The sequence below is a fragment of the Pseudophryne corroboree genome, chromosome 9 (assembly GCF_028390025.1).
Source record: "Pseudophryne corroboree isolate aPseCor3 chromosome 9, aPseCor3.hap2, whole genome shotgun sequence".
Lineage (NCBI taxonomy): Eukaryota > Metazoa > Chordata > Amphibia > Anura > Myobatrachidae > Pseudophryne > Pseudophryne corroboree.
Window position 1 is genome coordinate 474,389,690 of NC_086452.1, and position 17,301 is coordinate 474,406,990.

The window sequence follows — 17,301 nt, forward strand, 5'->3', positions numbered from 1 at the left end:
GGTACGGTGGGGGGCCGCCTCAAAAATTTCAGCGATCAGTGGGCTCGCTCACAGGTGGATCCCTGGATCCTTCAAGTAGTATCTCAGGGGTACAAGCTGGAATTCGAGGCGTCTCCCCCCCGCCGTTTCCTCAAATCTGCCTTGCCGACAACTCCCTCAGGCAGGGAGGCTGTGCTAGAGGCAATTCACAAGCTGTATTCCCAGCAGGTGATAGTCAAGGTGCCCCTACTTCAACAAGGACGGGGTTACTATTCCACACTGTTTGTGGTACCGAAACCAGACGGTTCGGTGAGACCCATTTTAATATTGAAATCCTTGAACACATACATAAAAAAATTCAAGTTCAAGATGGAATCGCTCAGGGCGGTTATTGCAAGCCTGGAGGAGGGGGATTACATGGTATCCCTGGACATCAAGGATGCTTACCTACATGTCCCCATTTACCATCCTCACCAGGAGTACCTCAGATTTGTTGTACAGGATTGCCATTACCAATTCCACACACTGCCGTTTGGACTGTCCACGGCACCGAGGGTCTTTACCAAGGTAATGGCAGAAATGATGATACTCCTTCGAAAAAAGGGAGTTTTAATTATCCCGTACTTGGACGATCGCCTTATAAAGGCGAGGTCCAAGGAGCAGTTGTTGGTCGGAGTAGCACTATCTCGGGAAGTGCTACAACAGCACGGATGGATTCTATACATTCCAAAGTCACAGCTGGTTCCTACCACACGCCTACTGTTCCTGGGGATGGTTCTGGACACAGAACAGAAAAAAGGGTTTCTCCCGCAGGAGAAAGCCAAGGAGCTGTCATCTCTAGTCAGAGACCTCCTGAAACCAAAACAGGTATCAGTGCATCACTGCACACGAGTCCTGGGAAAAATGGTAGCTTCTTACGAAGCAAAATTCCATTCGGCAGGTTCCATGCAAGAACCTTTCAGTGGGACCTCTTGGACAAGTGGTCGGGATCGCATCTTCAGATGCATCGGCTGATACCCTGGTCCATGGAGACAGGGTTATCTCTACTGTGGTGGCTGCAGAGTGCTCATCTTCAAGAGGGCCGCAGATTCGGCATACAGGACTGGGTCCTGGTAACCACGGATGCCAGCCTTCGAGGCTGGGGGGCAGTCACACAGGGAAGAAATTTCCAAGGACTTTGGTCAAGTCAGGAGTCGTCCCTACACATAAATATTCTGGAACTGAGGGCCATTTACAATGCCCTAAGTCTGGCAAGGCCTCTGCTTCAAAACCAGCCGGTACTGATCCAATCAGACAACATCACGGCAGTCGCCCATGTGAACCGACAGGGCGGCACAAGAAGCAGGATGGCGATGGCAGAAGCCACAAGGATTCTCCGATGGGCGGAAAATCACGTCTTAGCACTGTCAGCAGTGTTCATTCCGGGAGTGGACAACTGGGAAGCAGACTTCCTCAGCAGACACGACCTACACCCGGGAGAGTGGGGACTTCATCCAGAAGTCTTCCAACTGTTGGTAAACCATTGGGAAAGGCCACAGGTGGACATGATGGCGTCCCGCCTAAACAAAAAACTAGATATTGCGCCAGGTCAAGGGACCCTCAGGCAATAGCTGTGGACGCTCTAGTGACACCGTGGGTGTACCAGTCGGTTTATGTATTCCCTCCTCTGCCTCTCATACCAAAGGTACTGAGAATAATAAGAAAACGACGAGTAAGAACGATACTCGTGGTTCCGGATGGGCCAAGAAGAGCTTGGTACCCAGAACTTCAAGAAATGATATCAGAGGACCCATGGCCTCTACCGCTCAGACAGGATCTGCTACAGCAGGGGCCCTGTCTGTTCCAAGACTTACCGCGGCTGCGTTTGACGGCATGGCGGTTGAATTCCGGATCCTAAAGGAAAAGGGCATTCCGGAGGAAGTCATTCCTACGCTGATAAAAGCCAGGAAAGAAGTAACCGCAAACCATTATCACCGTATTTGGCGAAAATATGTTGCGTGGTGTGAGGCCAGGAAGGCCCCAACAGAGGAATTTCAGCTGGGTCGTTTTCTGCACTTCCTACAGTCAGGAGTGACTATGGGCCTAAACTTGGGTTCCATTAAGGTCCAGATTTCGGCTCTGTCGATTTTCTTCCAGAAAGAACTGGCTTCACTGTCTGGAGTTCAGACATTTGTAAAGGGAGTGCTACATATTCAGCCCCCTTTTGTGCCTCCTGTGGCACCTTGGGATCTCAACGTGGTGTTGAGTTTCCTAAAATCACATTGGTTTGAGCCACTTAAAACTGTGGATTTGAAATATCTCACGTGGAAAGTGGTCATGTTATTGGCCTTGGCTTCGGCCAGGCGTGTGTCAGAATGGGCGGCTTTGTCATGTAAAAGCCCTTATCTGATTTTCCATATGGATAGGGCAGAATTGAGGACTCGTCCCCAGTTTCTCCCTAAGGTGGTATCAGCTTTTCACTTGAACCAACCTATTGTAGTGCCTGCGGCTACTAGGGACTTGGAAGATTCCAAGTTACTGGACGTAGTCAGGGCCTTAAAAATTTATATTTCCAGGACGGCTGGAGTCAGGAAAACTGACTCGCTTTTTATCCTGTAGGCACCCAACAAAATAGGTGCTCCTGCTTCTAAGCAGACTATTGCTCGCTGAATTTGTAGCACAATTCAGCTGGAGCATTCTGCGGCTGGATTGCCGCATCCTAAATCAGTAAAAGCCCATTCCACGAGGAAAGTGGGCTCATCTTGGGCGGCTGCCCGAGGGGTCTCGGCTTTACAACTTTGCCGAGCTGCAACTTGGTCAGGGGCAAACACGTTTGCTAAATTCTACAAATTTGATACCCTGGCTGAGGAGGACCTTGAGTTCTCTCATTCGGTGCTGCAGAGTCATCCGCACTCTCCCGCCCGTTTGGGAGCTTTGGTATAATCCCCATGGTCCTTTCGGAGTTCCCAGCATCCACTAGGACGTTAGAGAAAAGGAAGGATTTTGAATCCCAGGTAAGACTCATACCAGCCACACCAATCACACCGTATAACTCGTGATACCATATCCAGTTAACAGTATGAAACATAACTGAGCCTCTCAACAGATGGCTCATAACAATAACCCTTTAGTTAACAATAACTATGTACAAGTATTGCAGACAATCCACACTTGGGATGGGCGCCCAGCATCCACTACGGACTACGAGAAATAGATTTACCGGTGAGTAAAATCTTATTATTGTGTGGGCTCTTCCGGGCACAGTATCCTAACTGAGGCTTGGAGGAGGGTCATAGTGGGAGGAGCCAGTGCACACCAGGTAGTCTAAAAGCTTTCTTTTAGTTGTGCCCAGTCTCCTGCAGAGCCGCTATTCCCCATGGTCCTTTCGGAGTTCCCAGCATCCACTACGGACTACGAGAAATAGATTTACCGGTGAGTAAAATCTTATTTTTTTATTTTACAGTGAGATCTGCTGGCAACAGACTCACTGCAGCGAGGGACTAAGGGGAGAAGAAGCGAACCTACCTAACTGGTGGTAGCTTGGGCTTCTTAGGCTACTGGACACCATTAGCTCCAGAGGGATCGACCGCATGGAACCGGCCATTGATGTTCGGTCCCAGAGCCGCGCCGCCGGCCCCCTTACAGAGCCAGAAGCAAGAAGAGTCCGGAAAATCGGCGGCAGAAGACATCAGTCTTCACCAAGGTAGCGCACAGCACTGCAGCTGTGCGCCATTGCTCCTCATACACACTTCACACTCCGGTCACTGAGGGTGCAGGGCGCTGGGGGGGGGGGGGGGCGCCTTGAGCAGCAATAAAAACACCTTGGCTGGCAAATATATCACAATATATAGCCCCAGAGGCTATATATGTGATAAATACCCCTGCCAGAATCCATAAAAAAGCGTGAGAAAAGTCCGCGAAAAAGGGGCGGAGCTATCTCCCTCAGCACGCTGGCGCCATTTTCTCTTCACAGTGCAGCTGGAAGACAGCTCCCCAGGCTCTCCCCTGCAGTTTCCAGGCTCAAAGGGTTAAAAAGAGAGGGGGGGCACTAAATTTAGGTGCAATATTGTTTATACAAGCAGCTATTGGGGGAAAAATCACTCAGTTATAGTGTTAATCCCTGCATTATATAGCGCTCTGGTGTGTGCTGGCATACTCTCTCTCTGTCTCCCCAAAGGACTTTGTGGGGTCCTGTCCTCAGTCAGAGCATTCCCTGTGTGTGTGCTGTGTGTCGGTACGGCTGTGTCGACATGTGGGATGAGGAAGGTTACGTGGAGGTTGAGCAGAGGCCGATAAATGGGATGTCGTCCCCTGTGGGGCCGACACCAGAGTGGATGGATAGGTGGAAGGTATTAACCGACAATGTCAACTCCTTACAAGGCTGGATGACGTAAAACAGCTGTGGGACAGCCGGCTTCTCAGCCCGCGCCTGCCCAGGCGTCTCAAAGGCCATCAGGGGCTCAAAAAAGCGCCCGTTACCTCAGATGGCAGACACAGATGTCGACACGGAGTCTGACTCCAGTGTCGACGAGGTTGAGACATATACACAATCCACTAGGAACATCCGTTACATGATCTCGGCAATGAAAAATGTGTTACGCATTTCTGACATGAACCCAAGTACCACATAAAAGGGGTTTTATTTCTGGGGAGAAAAAGCAGCCAGTATTTTGTTCCCCCATCAGATGAATGAATGAAGTGTGTAAAGAAGCGTGGGTTCCCCCAATAAGAAACTGGTAATTTCTAAAAAGTTACTGATGGCGTACCCTTTCCCGCCAGAGGATAGGTCACGTTGGGAGATATCCCTTAGGGTGGATAAGGCGCTCACACGTTTGTCAAAAAAGGTGGCACTGCCGTCTTAGGATACGGCCACCTTGAAGGAGCCTGCTGATAAAAAACAGGAGGCTATCCTGAAGTCTGTATATACACACTCAGGTTATATACTGAGACCTGCAATTGCCTCAGCATAAATAGTGCTGCTGCAGCGTGGTCTGTCAGATAATATTAATACTCTAAGACAGGGATAATAGTTTGCTAACATAGAGCATATTAAACACGTCGTCTTATATATAAAGGATGCACAGAGGGATATTTGCCGGCTGGCATCCAGAATAAATGCAATGTCCATTCTGCCAGGAGGGTATTAGAAACCCGGCAGTGGACAGGTGATGCTGCCTATAAAAGGCACATGGAGATTCTGCCTTATAAGGGTGAGGAATTGTTTGGGGATGGTCTCTGGGACCTCGTATCCACAGCAACAGCTGGGAAGAAAAAAATTTTTACCTCAGGTTTCCTCACAGCCTAAGAAAGCACCGTATTTTCAGGTACAGTCCTTTCGGCTTCAGAAAAGCAAGCGGGTCAAAGGCGCTTCCTTTCTGCCAGAGACAAGGGAAGAAGGAAAAAGCTGCACCAGCAGCCAGTTCCCAGGATCAAAAATCTTACCCCGCTTCCTCCGAGTCTACCGCTTGACGTTGGGGCTTCACAGGTGGAGACAGGTGCGGTAGGGGCGCGTCTCGGGAACTTCAGGGACCAGTGGGTTTGCCCACAGGTGGATCCCTAGGTTCTGCAAATAGTATCACAGGGATACAGGCTGGAGTTCGAGGCGACTCCCCCTCGCCGTTACCTCACCTCAGCCTTGCCTGCTGCCCTCGGAGAAAGGTAGTACTGGCGGCAATTCACAAGCTGCACCTCCAGCAGGTGAAATCAAGGTACCCCTCCTTCAACAAGGCCGGGGTTACTATTCCAAAATGTTGTGGTACCGAAACCAGACGGTTCGGTGAGACCCATTCTAAAATTGAAAGCCTTGAACACTTATATACGTAGGTTCAAGTTTGAAATGGAATCGCTCAGGGCGATTATTGCAAGCCTGGAGAATTTCATGGTATCACTGGACATCAAGGATGCTTACCTGCATGTCCCTATTTACCCTCTTCACCAGGAGTACCTCAAAATTGTGGTACAGGATTGTCATTACCAATTCCAGACGTTGCCGTTGGTCTGTCCCCGGCACCGAGGTATTTACCAAGGTAATGGCCGAAATAATTATCCCGTACTTGGTCGATCTCCTTATAAAGGCGAGGTCCAGGGAGCAGTTGTTCGTCGGAGTAGCACTATCTCGGGAAGTGCTACAACAGCACGGCTGGATTCTGAATATTCCAAAGTCGCAGCTGGTTCCTACGACGCGTCTACTGTTCCTGGGTATGGTTCTGGACACAGAACAGGATAAAAAGGGTTTCTCCCGGAGGAGAAGTCCAAGGAGTTGTCGTCTCTAGACAGAGACCTCCTAATACAAAGACAGGTGTCGGTGCATCAATGCACGCGAGCCCTGGGAAAGATGGTAGCTTCTTACGAAGAAATTCCATTCGCCAGGTCCCATGCAAGGATCTTCCAGTGGGATAAGGTGGACAAGTGGTCCGGGTCGCATCTTCAGATGCATCGGCGGATAACCCTGTCTCCAAGGGCCAGGGTGTCGCTGTTGTGGTGGCTGCAGAGTGCTCATCTTCTAGGGGGCCGCAGATTCGGCATACAGGACTGGGTCCTGGTGACCACGGATGCCAGCCTTCGAGGCTGGGGGGCAGTCACACAGGGAAGAAACTTCCAAGGCTATGGAAAAGTCAGGAGACTTCCCTACACATAAATATTCTGGAACTAAGGGCCATTTACAATGCCCTAAGTCAGGCTAGACCCTGCTTCAACACCGGCCGGTGCTGATCCAGTCAGACAACATCACGGCGGTCGCTCATGTAAACGACAGGGCGGCACAAGAAGCAGGATGGCGATGGCAGAAGCCACAAGGATTCTCCGATGGGCGGAAAATCATGTGTTAGCACTGTCAGCAGTGTTCATTCCCGGAGTGGACAACTGAGAAGCAGACTTTCTCAGAAGACACGACCTCCACCCGGGAGAGTGGGGACTTCATCCAGAAGTCTTCCAAATGATTGTACACCGTTGGGAAAGGTCACAGGTGGACATGATGGCGTCCCGCCTCAACTAAAAGTTACAAAGATATTGCGCCAGGTCAAGGACCCTCAGGCGATAGCTGTGGACGCTCTGGTAACACCGTGGGTGTACCAGTCGGTGTATGTGTTCCCTTCTCTGCCTCTCTTACCCAGGGTAATGAGAATAATAAGAAGGAGAGGAGTAAGAACTATACTCATTGTTCCGGGTGGGCCAAGAAGAGCTTGGTAACCAGAACTCCAAGAAATGATCTCAGAGGACCCATGGCCTCTGCCGCTCAGACAGGACCTGCTGCAGCAGGGGGCCTGTCTGTTCCAAGACGTACCGCGGCTGCGTTGGACGGCATGGCGGTTGAACGCCGGATCCTGAAGGAAAAGGGAATTCCGGAGGAAGTTATCCCTACGCTATTTAAAGCTAGGAAAGAAGTGAACGCTAACCATTATCACCGCATATGGCGGAAATGTGTTGCGTACTGTGAGGCCAGGAAGGCCCCAAAGGAGAAATTTCAGCTAGGTCGATTTCTGCACTTCCTACAGTCAGAGGTGACTATGGGCCTACAATTGGGTTCCATTAAGGTCCAGATTTCGGCTCTATCGATTTTCTTCCAAAATGGAACTGGCTTCACTGCCTGAAGTTCAGACTTTTGTTAAGGGAGGGCTGCATAGTCAGCCCCCGTTTGTGCCTCCAGTGGCACCGTGGGATCTCAACGTGGTGTTGGATTTCCTGAAGTCGCATTGGGTTGAGCCACTTAAATCCGTGGAGCTATAATACCTCACGTGGAAGTGGTCATTCTGGGGGCCTTGGCGTCGGCCAGGCGTGTATCAGAATTGACAAAAGCCCTTATCTGTATTTTATATGGGAAAGGTGAAATTGAGGACTCGTTCCCAATTCCTTCCTAAGGTGGTATCAGTTTTTCATGTGAACCAACCTATTGTGGTGCCTGCGGCTACTTGGGACTTGGAGGAATCCAAGTTACTGGACGTAGTCAGGGCCCTGAAAAGTATATGTTTCCAGGACAGCTGGAGTCAGAAAGACTGACTCGCTATTTATCCTGTATGCACCCAACAAGCTGGGTGCTCCTGCTTCTAAGCAGACGATTGCTCGCTGGATCTGTAGCACGATTCAACTTGCACATTCTGCGGCTGGACTGCCGCACCCTAAATCTGTAAAAGCCCATTCCACGAGGAAAGTGGGCTATTCTTGGGCGGCTGCCCGAGGGGCCTCGGCTGTACAACTTTGCCGAGCTGCTACTTGGTCAGGGGCAAACACGTTTGCAAAATTCTACAAATTTGATACCCTGGCTGAGGTGGACTTTGAGTTCTCTCATTCGGTGCTGCAGAGTCATCCGCACTCTCCCGCCCGTTTGGAAGCTTTGGTATAATCCCCATGGTCCTTACGGAGTCCCCAGCATCCACTAGGACGTCAGAGAAAATAAGATTTTACTCACCGGTAAATCTATTTCTCGTAGTCCGTAGTGGATGCTGGGCGCCCGTCCCAAGTGCGGACTGTCTGCAATACTTGTATATAGTTATCATTTACTAAAAGTGTTATTGTTGAGCCATCTGTTGAGAGGCTCTGTTATGTTCATACTGTTAACTGGGTATCATATCACGAGTTATACGGTGTGATTGGTGTGGCTGGTAAGAGTCTTACCCGGGATTCAAAATCCTTCCTTATTGTGTCAGCTCTTCCGGGCACAGTATCCTAACTGAGGTCTGGAGGAGGGTCATAGTGGGAGGAGCCAGTGCACACCAGGTAGTCCTAAATCTTTCTTAGCTGTGCCCAGTCTCCTGCGGAGCCGCTATCCCCATGGTCCTTACGGCGTCCCCAGCATCCACTACGGACTACGAGAAATAGATTTACCGGTGAGTAAAATCTTATTTATACTATATATTACCTTATATACTATACCAGACCCTCCAGCTGGCCCTTTTTGGCAGGTACAGGACTTTTTTTTTTTTTTATGGTGTGTACCAATATTTGGTTCTCCAAACTTCCATTGAAAGCATAGGAAAAGAGGGTGCTTTACCCGTGGCCACGCCCCTTTTAGAATTTGTACCGATTTTTATGTGTAAAATGTTGGAGGGTATGCTATACCATATCTCCCAACTGTCCCAATTTTCGCGGGACAGTCCTGTGTTTTTGGGACTATCGCGCTGTCCCACCCGCGGGCCGCAGTGTCCCGTGGTGGGGGGCTCCTGCATTCGCTGCAGCGGTGAATAGACGCTGGGTGCATGTGCACAGCTACTATTCAGTGGAGACAGGAGGAGAGGGGGCATGCCAGCATCCCACAGAGTGCTGGGCATGCCCCCTCAGTGATGAAAATGGGGGCGTGGCTCGTGATAGTAAGGCCCTCCAGTTAAGCCACACCCCTTTTCCATAGACCACGCCCCTCTTCGGGCTGGCACGTGCTTCGCGCGCACAGATGTCCCTCTTTGCAAGGGAACAAAGTTGGGAGGTATGCTATACACCCACCCCAACACCTGTATACTGCATCTCCTTATATACCACTAACACCTATACACTGTACCCTTATATACTATATACCCACCCCAACACACTGAACCCTTATATACTATATACCCACCCCAACACCTATATATATGCCCTTATATACTATACACCCACCCCAACACCTGTATACTGTATCCCCCTATATACTATATACCCACCCCCACACCTCTGTTAACGATTACTACTTATTTTGGACTTTATTGGTGCCTGGTAGTAGGGGTTCTTTAACTAAAATGTCACTGTTTTGTTTTGGTTTTGCACAGTTCCAGCTCACGCTGACGCGAGCTCTGGCTTCCTGGTTACTACGGCAACACCGTCGCGTCATCAAGCCGCGTCAGTTGTGCGCCAGTTCCGGGTCCCTGGGGCGCGGACACGGGCGGTGGTTCTTCACGGCGGGCTTCTCCTAGGTATTTAGGTAAGTAGTATTTGTATTATTTTATTTCTGATCACCTTGACAAAGGGGCGTGCGAGCCCCGAAACATTGGTTTGTTATACTGATGTGAATACACGTTTTACCTCGTTAAGCCTCTGAGTGCCGCAGATTTTTTTCTACATTTGATAACACCCCCACACCTATATATACTATATATGCCATATTCAAGGACGAAGACGAATCTGCATGCAGACGCGAAGTGGAATGGCTAATGCAGTCATGTGGTAGGAACAACCATGACCTAAATCCCCTTCAAAACAGTTGAGATGGTGGTGGACTTCAGAAGGAAACCATACAACCAATGCCATACAACCACTCGTAATAGCCGACAGCGTGGTTTCGTGGGTCGTCTCCTTCAAATTCCTAGGGTCAAAAATTTCCCGAGACCTCAAATGGGGACCCAAAATAAGCACTGTCGTAAAGAAGGCCTAGTAGCGGATGTTCTTTCTGAGGCAAGTCAGGAAATTCAACATCCCGCAGAAGCTGCCGCTAATCTTCTACACAGCGATCGTAGAATCGGTCCTATGTTCCTCCATCATAGTCTGGTATGGAGCTACCAAAGAGAGTGACGGACGGACAGCTGAAAAAAATTGTTGGGGCTGATCTCCCTCCCGTCCAGGAATTATACGAGTCAAGGGTCAGGAAGCGAGCGGAGAAAATCATGGCAGAAATGCAGCACCCAGGTCACAAACTGTTTGAACCGCTCCCATCAGGCAGACGCTACAGGCCCATTCCCGCGAAGTCGACAGATCAATTAAAACAGAGATTTTCAACCTTTTACAATTCGCAGCACACTTAACAAGATTTAAATATTGCCAAGGCACTCTCAAATATAATGGTGATGCATGGTGCAGTTGCGTGTCCTAGGATTGTGTGTCGCAGCTTCTCCATAGGTAACGCCTGAACCACATCTGAGAAAGCCAGAAGAGCCCAACACTGCCCGGGCACAAAATTAGAACTAGCTCTGCAACCACTAAACCCACCAGTACTGATCGTTCCAGGGCCTCAGTAGCGGCAAAACACTGACGGGCCTGGCTGTGCTTCTATGGTGGCACACCTGGAGACTGCTCAGAGCACACTAGTGGGCCACGGCACAGTGGTTGGAAAACACTGCATTAAAAGCTTCTTCCCACTAGCTGTCCACCAGCTGAACAATATCTAAAAAGTCTAACATGTATAATATGTCGAATCTATCGTACAGTTGCAATGTGCACTCTGAAGTCATACGTGTAATGTATGCTACGTTTTTACCCTTCTTACGCTATGTATTCCCCTTCATGTGCGCAAAAAATTCTAGTGTACGTGAGTACACCTGGCCATTAAAGCTGATTCTGATATTATACACCCACCCCAACACCTGTATACTGTATCCCCTATATGCTATACACCCACCCCAACACCTGTATACTGTATCCCTCTATATAAAGTTTCTTTCCCCAAGCGGTCCGCCTGCTGAACTCCTGAACATTGACTGACTAGACGTACATGTAAATAACTTGTGTCCCTACGGTATACCTATCTGTGTGATTTTACTTGTCGTCGTCCCCCACACACACCGGCTTATCTGTTACCTACGTGGCTCTTGTAAAGCAAACCGAAGACAAATTCCTAGTATACGCAAGTATACCTGGCTAATAAAGCTGATTCTATATACCTACCCCAACACCTATACAGTGTGCCCTTTTATACTGTATACCCACCCCAACACCTATACACTGTACCCTTATATACTATATACCCACCCCAACACCTAAACACTGTGCCCTTATATACTATATACCCACCCCAACACCCATACACTGCACTTATATACTATATACCCACCCCCAACACCTATGCACTGTGCCCTTATATACTATATACCCACCCCCAACACCTATACACTGCACTTATATACTATATACCCACCCCAACACCTATACCCTGCACTTATATACTATATACCCACCTCAACACCTGTATACCCCTATATACTATATACCCACCCCAACACCTATACACTGTGCCCTTATATACTATATAGCCACCCCAACACCTGTATACTGTATCCCCTATATACTATACACCCACCTCAACACCTATACACTGCACTTATATACTATATACACACCCCAACCCCTGTATACCCCTATATACCCACCCCAACGCTATACACTGTGCCCTTATATACTATATACCCACCCAGCACCTGTATACCCCTATATACTATAGACCCACCCCCAACACCTATACACTGTACCCTTATATACTATATACCCACCCCAACACCTATACACTGTCCTTCTATACTATATACCCACCCCAACACCTATATACTGCACTTATATACTATATACCCACCCCCCACACCTGCATACTGTATCCCCTATATACTATTCACCCACCCCAACACCTGTATAATGTATCCCCTATAAATTATACACCCATCCCAACACCTGAATATTGTATCCCCTATATACCCACCCCAACACCTGTATACTGTATCCCCTATATACAATACACCCCACCAACACCTGTATACTGTATCCTCCTATATACCCACCCCAACACCTATACACTGTGCCCTTATATACTACATACCCACCCCAACACCTATACACTGTGCCCTTATATACTATATACCCACCCCAACACCTGTACACTGTGCCCTTATATACTATGTAGTACCCACCCAAACACCCATACACTGCACTTATATACTATATACCCACCCCAACACCTATACACTGTGCCCTTATATACTATATACCTACCCCAACACCTATACACTGCACTTATATACTATATACCCACCCAACACCTATACACTGCACTTATATACTATATACCCACCCCAACACCTATACACTGCACTTATATACTATATACCCACCTCAACACCTGTATACCCCTATATACTATATACCCACTCCAACACCTATACACTGTGCCCTTATATACTATATACCCACCCCAACACCTGTATACTGTATCCCCTATATACTATACACCCACCTCAACACCTATACACTGCACTTATATACTATATACCCACCCCAACACCTGTATACCCCTATATACCCACCCCAACACCTATACACTGTGCCCTTATATACTATATACCCACCCCAACACCTGTATACCCCTATATACTATATACCCACCCCAACACATATACACTGTACCCTTATATACTATATACCCACCCCTACACCTATACACTGCACTTATATACTATATACCCACCCCAACACCTGTATACCCCTATATACTATATACCCACCCCAACACCTATACACTGTACCCTTATATACTATATACCCACCCCAACACCTATACACTGTGTCCTTCTATACTATATACCCACCCCTACACCTATACACTGCACTTATATACTGTCAAAGTCGAAAAATATTGCAGTACACACATCACGTACAAACTACACACAGATGGCCTCCGCGCGTGTACTTGTTCTGCTGTGCGTGCGCATATCCGCAATTTGCGTATGGTCGCTCCCGCTGTCCTGCATTAGCGCGTGGTATGAGTATTTACGGTAGAGTTTGTGAACGCATGGAAGGCTATCAAAACACATTACATATTTAATCCAAATAGTGCGCAATGGCCCTCATTCCGAGTTGTTCGCTCGCAAGCTGCTTTTAGCAGCATTGCACACGCTAAGCCGCCGCCTACTGGGAGTGAATCTTAGCTTATCAAAATTGCGAGCGAAAAGGTTCTCAAAATTGCGAAAAGACTTCTCTGTGCAGTTTCTGAGTAGCTCGAGACTTACTCTTCCAGTGCGATCAGTTCAGTGCTTGTCGTTCCTGGTTTGACTTCACAAACACACCCAGCATTCGCCCAGACACTCCTCCGTTTCTCCAGCCACTCCCGCGTTTTTCCCAGAACGGTAGCGTTTTTTCACACACTCCCATAAAACGGCCAGTTTCCGCCCAGAAACACCCACTTCCTGTCAATCACATTACGATCACCAGAACGAAGAAAAAACCTCGTAATGCCGTGAGTAAAATTCCTAACTGCATAGCAAATTTACTTGGCGCAGTCGCAGTGCGAACATTGCGCATGCGCAATAAGCGGAAAATTGCTGCAATGCGAAAAAAATTACAGAGAACAACTCGGAATGACCACCAATGTACACATAGTCTCCCTGCACCACATCAGAAAGTAACAGCAGTTTAAATGGTAACAGAACAAAGGGATTCACCTTTACAGGATAGGAGGGGACAGAACAAGGTTATAAGGTGGTGTTTGGTATCCAGCTGTAGGGTATTTTAAGGGTAACATTCCGGTGTTGGTTTGAGGAAGATCGCATGTTCCTGCGGATAGTTATGTGCAGGAGCAGAATATAGATATAAACTGTATTTACTGTACATTATGTATGCGTCGGGAATCCAGAGGAGACCACCCACAAGAGCAGTTGGAACAGACATCGCCCACCTATTCAAACCGACCTATGACCTCTCCTGTACTGTAAATGACCATCCCTGTGTCCAATGGACAAAGAGATTACAGTATCCATTGTGTTAAGTTTTGGATGAATTGTATAAAGAGAGCCTGCTGCAGGCCTGGTCAGACACAAGACTCACAACGTTATCTATCAGATGACGGAGGACCAGACTGGGTAGCGTGGCGAATCCACTCACGTATGTACCATTGATTGTAGCCATTATTCTGTTGTATTGTATTGTTATATTGTAACCCCCTTTCAGCAATAATACGCTGTGGTGTCGGAACCCAGTGGTTTAACTACAAACTGGTGTCGTGTCTTCCTTTCCCTGCTAAGGTTTAAAGTGTATTACTATCGCATTGCATTGCTGTAAAAGGTTTAAAATGTATCTCAGGGTGTGTACGCGCTGCGTGTACTTTGTACCGTCAGCACGGCGTGTGTACGCAAAGTCCGTACACTGGGGGTCATTCCGAGTTGTTTGCTCGGTAAAAATCTTCGCATTGCATCGATTTTCCGCTTAATGCGCATGCGCAATGTCCGCACTGCGACTGCGCCAAGTAAATTTGCTATGCACTTAGGAATTTTACTCACGGCATTTTCTTCGTTCTGGCGATCGTAATGTGATTGACAGGAAATGGGTGTTACTGGGCGGAAACAGGCCGTTTCATGGGCGTGTGGGGAAAAACGCTACCGTTTCCGGAAAAAACGCAGGAGTGGCCGGAGAAACGGGGGAGTGTCTGGGCGAACGCTGGGTGTGTTTGTGACGTCAAACCAGGAACGACGAGCAGTTAAATGATCGCAGATGCCGAGTAAGTCTGGAGCTACTCAGAAACTGCTACGAGGTGTGTAATCGCAATATTGCGAATACATCGTTCGCAATTTTAAGATGCTAAGATTCACTCCCAGTAGGCGGCGGCTTAGCATGAGCAAATCTGCTAAAATCCACTTGCGAGCGAACAACTCGGAATGACCCCCACTGTACGGGACTCTGTACGCAAACAGTGTACAATGTACGTAGGGTGTGTATTAAGTTTAGCGGCCGCAGCGGCTTCATGGTAAAGTGTATTTGAAGTGTGTATAAGGTATAGCTTTTCATTCGTGCATATAAAACGGCATTATCAATACCCACCCCAACACCTATACACTGCACTTATATACTATATACCCACCCAACACCTGAAAACCCCTATATACTATATACCCAACACCTGTACACTGTGCCCTTATATACTATATACCCACCCCAACACCTGTATACTGTATCCCCTATATACTATACACCCACCCCAACACCTGAATACTGTATCCCCTATACACACACCCCAACACCTGTATACTGTATCCCCTATATAATATACACCCACCCCAACACCTGTATACTGTATCCCCCTATATACCCACCCCACCACCTATACACTGTGCCCTTATATACTACATACCCACCCAACACCTATACACTGTGCCCTTATATACTATATACCCACCCCAACACCTATACACTGTGCCCTTATATACTATATACCCACCCCAAAAATTATACACTGTGCCCTTATATACTATATACCCACCCCAACACCTATACACTGTGCCCTTATATACTCTATAACCACCCCAACACCTATACACTGTGCCCTTATATACTATATACCCACCCCAACACCTATACATTGCACTTATATACTATATACCCACCCCAACACCTATACACTGCACTTATATACTATATACCCACCCCAACACCTGTATACCCTATATACTATACAAACACCCAAACACCTGAATACTGTATCCCCTATATACCCACCCCAACAACCTGTATACTGTATCCCCTATATACTATACACCCACCCAACACCTGTATACTGTATCCCCTATATACCCACCCCAACACCTATACACTATGCCCTTATATACTACATACCCACCCAACACCTATACACTGTGCCCTTATATACTATATACCCACCCCAACACCTATACACTGTGCCCTTATATACTATATACCCACCCCAAAAAAAACTATACACTGTGCCCTTTTATACTATATACCCAACCCAACACTTATACACTGTGCCCTTATATACTATATAACCACCCCAACACCTATACACTGTGCCCTTATATACTATATACCCACCCCAACACCTATACACTGCCCTTATATACTATATACCCACCCCAACACCTATACACTGTGCCCTTATATACTATATACCCACTCCAACAACTATACACTGTGCCCTTATATACCATATAACCACCCCAACACCTATACACTGTGCCCTTATATACTATATACCTACCCCAACACCTATACACTGCCCTTATATACTATATACCCACCCCAACACCTATACACTGTGCCCTTATATACTATATACCTACCCCAACACCTATATACTGTGCCCTTATATACTATATAACCACCCCAACACCTATACACTGTGCCCTTATATACTATATACCCACCCCAAAAACTATACACTGTGCCCTTATATACTATATACCCACCCCAACACCTATACACTGCACTTATATACTATATACCCACCCAACACCTATACACTGAGCCCTTATATACTATATACCCACCCCAACACCTATACACTGTGCCCTTATATACTACATACCCACCCCAACACCTATACACTGTGCCCTTATATACTACATACCCACCCCAACACCTATACACTGTGCCCTTATATACTATATACCTTCCCCAAAAACTATACACTGTGCCCTTATATACTATATACCTACCCCAACACCTATACACTGCCCTTATATACTATATACCCACCCAACACCTATACACTGTGCCCTTATATACTATATACCTACCCCAACACCTATATACTGTGCCCTTATATACTATATAACCACCCCAACACCTATACACTGTGCCCTTATATACTATATACCCACCCCAAAAACTATACACTGTGCCCTTATATACTATATACCCACCCCAACACCTATACACTGCACTTATATACTA

The 17,301-nt window shown here is 47.5% G+C and overlaps 1 long non-coding RNA gene across 1 annotated transcript in view; it reads left to right on the forward strand.

The window, feature by feature from the left end:
* LOC134958664 (uncharacterized) overlaps positions 1–17,301 on the forward strand; it is a 52,019-nt gene that overhangs the window by 2,607 nt on the left and 32,111 nt on the right. Inside the window, exon 2 of the long non-coding RNA XR_010187087.1 lies at positions 9,693–9,844. This is a non-coding gene — a long non-coding RNA (uncharacterized LOC134958664). The remainder of the gene's footprint in view (positions 1–9,692; positions 9,845–17,301) is intronic.